The sequence below is a fragment of the Paralichthys olivaceus genome, chromosome 15 (genome assembly GCF_024713975.1).
Source record: "Paralichthys olivaceus isolate ysfri-2021 chromosome 15, ASM2471397v2, whole genome shotgun sequence".
Lineage (NCBI taxonomy): Eukaryota > Metazoa > Chordata > Actinopteri > Pleuronectiformes > Paralichthyidae > Paralichthys > Paralichthys olivaceus.
In genome coordinates this window covers 13,136,082-13,145,328 of record NC_091107.1, presented here as the reverse complement: position 1 = coordinate 13,145,328, position 9,247 = coordinate 13,136,082, and positions in this window count along the sequence as shown.

Genomic DNA, 9,247 nt, shown 5'->3' with positions numbered 1-9,247 from the left:
CAAGCTGCAGTGGAATGATTTTAAGCAAAAAAATGAAACTGGCATCAGCCTGTGCTTTAATTATTAAAAGTACAACATGAGTTCTGTCGGGCTTTGTTTTTTATGTCCAAATTCAGCCAACCGTCTACAGAGTTGAGATAATACTTCAGTAATCTGCTAAGTCAACTGAATATTTGCCTCACCGTCTCTGCACATGAGAAAGACCTCACTAGAGCCAGTGTTCGGTTTGTCCTTTCTGGGCAACTGTAGAAACATGACGGTGCAACATGGAGGACTCTGTGAAAGAGAACCCTCTCAATAACTGTCTCAATTCGGGGGCTAGTCTACCCAGCCCACGAAGGGGGGTGGTCTTTGTGGGCTAGGTAGACAGCAAAAGCTGAACTGAAATGAAACGGTCTGGTCTACGTAGGCTTTCCAAAATTGGTGTCACCAATTCAACTCGCCCTTATTGCTGTTGCTCAGCAACAGAGCTGAAGTTGGAAACAATGCTGAAGTTTTAATGCCCGTTGGATTTTGGACGTGGTTGCTGTTAGCTGTTCGGTTAAGTTGAAGCGTGATGCTTACCTCTACGAAAAAAACACTTTGTCACTGTAGTGCAATGAATCGTGCGATTTGTTGGGATGCTGTGATGGAAAGTCAACATGGATGATACCCTCATTCAAATGTGGACACTGTTCATAGAACTTGAACAACACTGCAAAATTGTATCCATTCTTGCAGTTTGCTTCTCGGGCAGAGGCTCCAAAACTGTCTTTTCTTTAACGATGACATCCCGTTATAATTAAACATGGTGACTGATGTATTCAGTATCTTTGCTGGATAAATAGTCTCTATATTTATTCTCTTGATGTCTCTTATTTGACACCGTTGCAGTATTTGACAGGCTTTCTGCAGATGATGCATTCAGATGTGAGACAGCACAGCTAGTTCTCCATGAAACGCTATGATGTTGACATACCAGTGATGTTTTCTCTTAGCAGTACATTTCTTTTGGTTGTCTCACTCTGTGATGTTGTCAGAAATTCTCTGTTTACAATAACACACTTTGTGCAGACAAGTGTACCCAGTGAATGATGAGCTGTATTAAAATGAAACTTAAACAAACAGCTTCCTGGAAAAGCAAGTAGCTACATAAAAAAAAGAATCTAAAACCATTGGCATTAATGTGAAATTGGCAGCAAAAATGTGACTTCTAAGGGAAACTGCAGCAGCGCCCCTTGCAACCATTTTATGTTGGGGTTTTAGGTAACAGCAGCAAATATGAGGGTATAACTCCACACAGTACAGCTCTATTTGAGTTCAAACTAAGGACGTACTTTCTGTGAGGCGACAGTAATCACACCCGAGCCACTGTGCTGCCCCAGGAGAGACTTGAGCTGCCTAATATCCCATCACTGGGCTCATAACATGTATATATAAAGATTAGCACTTATGTTAATGTCCTTATTAATTAAGTAAATCAGTGCATTCATTTGCAGATAAACCTATGTCAACATATAGTACTTGTCTTCATGTTTTTCACGCACTGTATCAATATAAACTCAGGCATGAACCCAGAATCTTACTGCACTAAAGAGAATTAGGTTTTCTGATTAATATGATAATTTGTGCAGCAAGAAACTCCACAGTCTAATCAGAGAGTCCTAGTTTCTCTACAGTTTTTGATAATGTCTGCCTTTTTTGTCATGTTTTCCCAAGAATGTGTCACACGCCTCACAGTTTGCTGACAGATGCCACTGTCGACTGTAAACATCTCAACAACAACTTTATCTACAAAGTTAACAAAAGCACAAATCTTAAGAGAATCAAATTAATATGAAAGTGCATGCTATAAAAGATGCTGTTAAAAATAAATGAGGTGGACGTATTAAAATAATGAGTAAGATGGAAATACCCAGGTACAGTAGAAGTATCTGAAAATTGTACTTGAGTAAAAGTACTGTCATTTACTTTCCATCTCTGTCTGTGAGAAAGAAGCACTATGTAGGCAGCTAGAGAGGTTTTAAAGGAAACTGATGTAATGTGTTTTTATCAGCATGCAAGTGATTTCACAACTTTTATTCACTAACACACATTCACTCATTGTCAGAATTTTGTCTTTGGCGCCCTTCGGTATTCAAGTGTTTCCAGGGTGAACTCATTTCTGGTGAGTTTGACTTATGCACAATGACATGCACACACCTGCCCATCAAAATTGAAAATGGTAGTTTACATTTGTATATATTTATATATAATGTGTCAAATCAGTCCATTTTAACCTCGTTAGACAGTGACTGTAACAAACAAAAATAGACAATAACAAACTACATACAACTGTATTATACAGTCTATGGTTACAATGAGCTTTACAAAACCAGAAGATAAGTAAAAAGGAAAATTACAACAGGAGACATAGCATAGTTAAATCAAAACATATTACACAGCAACATAGCTTCCAGAATACTAGAGCACAACATCTCTTTATAAACCCAAGTGAGTTTGCTGACTCCCACAGGGAGACTGTCCCACAGACCAATGAGCAGTCCCCTTGTGTTTTCAGTCTTTAGTGCTGTACATCTACATGATCTCACTCAGAGGACCTCAGGGACGTAGCATAGGTAGAAGGCATTAGCAGTTTACTGATACATCTGGAGCAACAAACAGATAACAGCTGTTGGCTCAGGCAAGAATTTAGAGCTCTGCAGTAGTTTATGAAAACTTAGATAAGGTTTTAAAAAGGCTGTAATTTCCTTTTGAAATATTTATTAGGTGAGAATAGCAGGAAGGAATGACTGGGTGTTTTTGAATCAGATTTCAGCTGGTGGTCAAAAATAACACCTAAGATTTAGGAAAAAAGTTTTTTTCTATGAGCAAAGAAAGAGCTGAAGTGTTGATGGATGTTAGTAAAGGTCCGATCTTGTATGAAAACAGATCGTTTGTTTAACTTTAAATTAAACTGAAAATCATGTGAGTGTGTATCATCAGTGTAGAAATCATAAAACACAACCCAATTATTGGATCAAGTGTGCTAAGAGCATATATAATGAAATTAAATAGGTCCAACAACTGACCCCTGGGGAACCCCACAAGTCAAAGGAGCACGGGGGGATGCCTTTTAATCAGCTGGGGCAAAAAAAATTTGCAATCATTTACATTATATTCAAACTACCTCAGGTTTCCCAACTAATTGTTATAGCTAATCAATTGGAAAAGTGTGATCAAGTGTCAAATATCACAAATCTAAAAGCACTATCGTGGTAATTTAACCCTGGTGTTACTACCTGATAATGTAAATTGAGATCCTGAGGAGAGCTGCCTTAGGGCTGTGTTTCTGCCATGAGCCCAATTGATATTCATTATATAGCCCAGATTATTTTCTTCAATCATTTACATAAGTTGTTGAGAGTTAAGTGCAAAGATGTCTCACCTTGTTTAGCCCCATGAGACCATCTCTGATTTGTGAATATGGGCTGTACAAATAAAATATAAATGATTGATTGATTAAAGCTGCTGGCAGATTTTTCTCAAATCTTGTATGTAAAAGGTAATGTTGAGATAGTTTTGCAGTTTAGCATAGTTGTCTAGGATAAAGGTGCAGTTTCTTTTGAAGGAGTTAAACCATTTAAAGGATTCAGGAGGCTGGTGAGGACGATGGGTTGATAATTGCAAGCAGAGATGGTCCAATAATGCTAATGGCTTCTTTAAGTAATTTGGGAGGCACAATGTCAAGGAGACACATGGAAGAACGAGTGTGGGAAACAGTATCAATCAAATAACCGGGGGAGACAGGAGAGAATTGATCAAGTAGGACGAGACAGATGTGTGATGACTCAGTATGGGGGCTGGTGAGGCTGTGGAGCATGATAGATTCTCTTATTCTGTTGATTCTATCTACAAAAAAAGAATAAAAAAGTTTCACAATCTTCCACCAACGATGGAGGATATGCTGGAGGATAAAGGTTATTTAAGAGACATCAACAGATTTAAAAAGAAACTTAAGAAAAAAAAAGCAAAATATTTCACTTCATGATGGTAGTAAAGCAGGAGTGGACAACAATGTGCCATGGGGGGTCAAGTGCCTACAGGCTTTTATCATTGAACACAAAAGTACACAATTTCACAGATCGACACACTTGCACAAAGATAAATAAACAAATCAGTGAAAACAAGTGCAGCATCGGATTTGTTAAAAGAAGCTAATTTAATTTCTGCTTCTAAATACAAACAGACATGCTCCTGTTTTTACAGAAACATCACATTTTAAAATCCAAACAAGTGTCATCGTGTTGAATTCTGGGGGAAGTGTTTAGTGGACATTAAGCATCAGCCTAACCTGCATATTGTTTGTGTCATTACCATGATTTGCCCTGTGAAACTGCTTAATGAGTCACTATTGACGTAATTTTCTGAATCAGAAGTTTCCCTCCCACCAGTTGACAGAGCTGCATCACCTGCTGACTCCAAACTGCCACATGCACAGAGACTTTTGTGCAAAGCTCTGAAGCTCATGAGGAGTCCAACTCCTCCATGTGACTCATTCAAATATTACTCATGTGAGGAAATAATTTATTTCGTTTTTGCCATTATCTTGATGGCTTAAATTTGAATTACAAGGACCTTTAAGTTCATTATGATGTAGGGTTTGGCTAATTGTTTTTGCCATCGCATGATAAAATAATCAATCCTCATTTCAAAAAAAATTACAAACCTGAGAGAAAAGGAGAACAGTCAGATTTTGTGGCCTACATACTGTACCGGTGGAGCAGATACCACTCAGATAAATGAAAATGATGGTGAGCAATACTTTCAAACATTTGTAATGTGCTTTGACATTTAGCAGAGAAAGAAGGATTCCATACAGTTTCTGAAGATTGCATGTCAGAGAGGGGAGGTTCCCCTGAGTCTGTGACTGGAGGAGATCAAACCTGAAAGCACCACAATAGCTTTCTCCAGTTACTTCAATGCTTTGAGCTAAAAGTCAAATTGTGTATTATCATATGTGGCATGTTTAATTAGTTATTTTAATTTATAACAATTTATAATAATGGAGAACATGACAGCTCCCCAAAAGTAAAGCCACAGAGTCTTGACCGCCACACGTATAAAAATATATATAAGGATTTGACAAATTCTTGAAAAAGTTTGGATTGTTACAAGTTTGTGTTTTGGCAGCGGGTCTTACCAAATGCCCCGCTCTTTGTCCAGATCTACTTTACCTCAGGTGTAATAACAAGATGATGTTTGTTAGTTACAGTTCAATCTATGATTTCAGCTCCACGCTGTTCATATTTTCCAATTAGGCGACCATCATCTCTGCCAAGGAAATGCATTCATTATCCACAGAGCTGCTCTCATGTCTGACTGACTGACTTGTTACAGAGCAATTTATCTTGTTCGCCGGTGAACGAAGGCTCAGGGGCTGAGGTGGAACAGGCCCGTGACAGCCTTGTAACGTCCAAATCATCGGAGGCTTTTCTTGTTAGATGATGATGCTTGGTTAGATATTGTTTGGCTCACACACATCAGTCTGTGTGTGTGGTGATCATTACATCGTGGAACATTTCAAAACCAGTATTTTAGGGTCCATGATGATTAGGTTGAGGGTCACAGTCAATCAATGCACAAGACGAGTAAATCAATGTGTGCACGTGTGTGTGTGTGTGTGCATATGTGTGTTCTAGAAATCACTCATGTGGAACCTAACACAGTTTCAGTATAGAAAATATCTTCTTTGTTGGAACAAAACATTTGTGAAAGTAAGTGTCAAGTGTTGTTCAGGCAAGAAGTGGTTGTGTAAGAGAGTTAGGTTAGAGTAAAAAATCTAGATCTAAAGAATCTAAATCTAGAATGCAAGTCAATGAAATGTCCTCTGAAGTCATGAAGACGTGAGCATGCTGCCCTTTAGTATAAAAAACGACCAAACACGTGTGTGTGCACACGTGTGGATGTGTGGGTGTATATGTGTGGGTGTACAGTATATGTGTGTGTGTTTTATTGCTCAAATGTCACTGCACTTGGCTCATGACATTTTTCTCTTTTACCATCTCAATTATTAGTTCCTCCGGAGGGAACGGCACATTTCACTGGCTACCAGCTTAATATGTAGATAGACTTTCACAAAATAACTCGTGATTGACCTGTGTCAGCAGCGGTTTGGTGCAGGTTGTTGAAGTACCTGAGCGCAGCAGTGATGCATGCACACCATGCTCCTATGTAGGCAAGTAAACATACATTAGTCAAGTGTAACTGAGCACACACCTCAAATGTTTGATGGTCTTCATGAATAGTTTAATCATGATGAGGATATTACGCAGCAGTTTCTTTTGAATTATTTAGTGATGACTGGATCTCAGCACTTAGAATAGATTATTTAACTGGTTTGTATGACAGGTTTGATTTTTGTTTTTTTTTGTTGAGGTTTTTCTAAAAGTGACATTTGCATCTTATGCAGCTGTATTGGAAAATGTTCCAGACAGTTTACATCATGTAATCGATTAGAATCCAAACGAGTGCTTCTGCTGTCTCCAAATCCGGGATTCTACGTGGATTTTATTTGACAAACATTGCCTCTTCATTTGCCACTGTTTGCAAAAATGAAATCTAGCAAACTCCGCAAACACAAGCATATGTGAATGCATACAAGCCCATTCCCTTGTTGAATGCACCTGCTGATTGGCTAAATGTTTGAAGAAGTGGCAGTTAACACAATTTCTTCCATATGGACAGTCGTAACCCTTATTGCAGTGACTATATGCATAAAAAACATTTCCCTACAGTGATACACAACTGCTGCGAAATAGCAAATATGACATTGCTGCAGCTCGAGGCCTGCCAGGCTGCAATACACTAAAGTCAACATTTTGTGAAATTAGTTTTCTTGAGAACTCTTGAGATGCAGATTTTTGTTTTGTGGACACAAAATGATGTGAACATTGTGCTCATCTACCATGGAAAGATTATGTGACAATGCCATAAATTGGACTTTATGATAATAGTGCATTTATAACCTAGGGGCCAATCTGATTTTATTGACCATATAGGCTATAGCTGCAGTGACACGGGTCATTGAATCTGTTGTGTTCTGGATAGCTTTCAGTGATGTCAGCATGAACTTGGCCGCGGTGTGTGGAAGGTTTTGCCAAATAATCCTGGAAGTCTCAATATCTCTCTGGAGGAGAGAGCAGGGTGATTTTAGGTCTTGATGTCTTAGGTGATTTAAAGAAGACATCAATGTAATATAGAAGGACTGATGTGAAATCCGGTCTGGTTTCACACGGATGTATCACCTCCATGCAGTGGTGGAGGAAGTGACATCAAACATTTACTTAAAGATGTAATATGTAACAATTCTTCATTTGATATATTTTGAAGACGTGTGTACTTTATATATTATCCAAAATGTTTCCAACAACGTTCAAAACCAGAGAAATTCAGCATTTTATTCAAGGTTGTGGGATGTTTCTGTTTTAGTCATATGGGCTTTGCTATAACTTCTTTTCTAAATAAAATCAATCAGCCAGTTAGCTAGTGGGCTCCTTCCATTGTTTGTATTGATCCCTCATAATGCATCACCATTATCATCCAAGGCAACTCCCATGATCCCAAGCTGCTTCACAATCAAACCAAGTCTCTTGTTATTGTTTTAATTGAGAGACCTCTAGTGGCATTAAGTTAAAGTAAAAGTACCACATTAACTTTTATATTTGAGTTTAGTGCCTGCCTTTAAATATAAGCTAGTTAAAATATTAAAGGTGGAAGCAGTTGCAGAAAGTAGCCTATTCCCTAATGCTGAGTAAATCATTAACTGTGTCTACTTATTACTAAAGAATGCTGCAGATGATGCCACTGGAAACACTTTGCTTTGTCATATTAATTAATGGCAGAGTCTTAGCATTGGCCTGTTCAGAATCCATTTCAGGTGTTCCTTCTTCACTAGTGATACTGTCGCTGCTCTGATTGGATCAATGGACCAATCCCCTCTGATTATTTTGAAGATAAAGAGAACAATACACATGCAACACAATGCTCTGTAGAAATGCAGTGAGTAGAAAGTACAGATGTTTGCTGATATATGTTGTGGAGTAATAGTGAAAAGAAAAATTAAGTCTACTACTGCTACTACTTCTACTTTAACTGTACAATAACAAAGTAAATGTACTTTGTTACAGTCCACCTCTGGCTCTGTGCATCTGAGGTCCTCACAGTCTCTGACCCTGCTCTGCTGAAGAGCCTGTGTTTTTAAGCCTTGCTGCCTCTTCCTGTATTTACTTTGTGTGCCCTGGTGGTCCTGTGGCCCATGTTCCACATCCCATCACACCTGAGCTCTGACTGTGCCTTTTGGCTGCTTCTCCTCAGTTTCATTTGCATCCTGATAAAAAAAAAAAGCTCCTGCAGCTCCGACTGTTAAATCTTTAGACTTTGACACTGTCACTTCCATTTTACATGTTGCCTTCACGGACTTTAAATTTTCAATTAGTTTGGATAGGTTTATCTCCCCTGCCTGTACAAAGCCACACTAGGAAGGTTTTAACTTCTGAATCTTCTGTTTAGCATTAAGGCTGTACTTTATAATCTCCTTCAACTCTTGAGGGGCTTCTGAAGTGAAGGAATCCAAATGTCTGACAGTGACAATATAAATCTGTTTAAGTTAGAAACTTGACTCCCACCTAGGGTTGCATGCAGAACGCAAACTTCAATAATTGATTTGGAATTAACATCTAGTTTCCTTTGAGCTAAGTGTGCTCATCTTGCTCAAGGAACCAAATAAGCACAGTTAAAAAACTGTTTCTATAAGTACTGGAATTTGTATTTATACTTTATCATTACATGGACTGCATCACACACACACACACACACACACACACACACACACACACACACACACACAGAACCTCCTTGTTCTCCTGCGTAGTTAATTTTGTTAACATTAAAGAGCCAAGAGGCTTTTGATGAGATCAGCCATTCCGCTGCCTTAATTAACACAAAGGTTTTATAAGAAATAAATGTCATTTTCATTTCATTTTCTGTACAAATAAAGAGCTATTGTTTTATTCCAATGTGGCATAAACAGCTTTAAGTAAATCCATTTGCACATCAAATTGAATAGCTTGAAACTTTCCTGATCCTAGAATACAAAGGGCAACATAATAATCTGTTAAAATGCCAAATGCGTCAGGAAACTATTTCTGTAAACTAAATATATTTGTCCTGACTCAGCCTTTGCCCTCCTGCAATCATGCTTTCTGTTATGGGCCTTTTTGAAAGACTT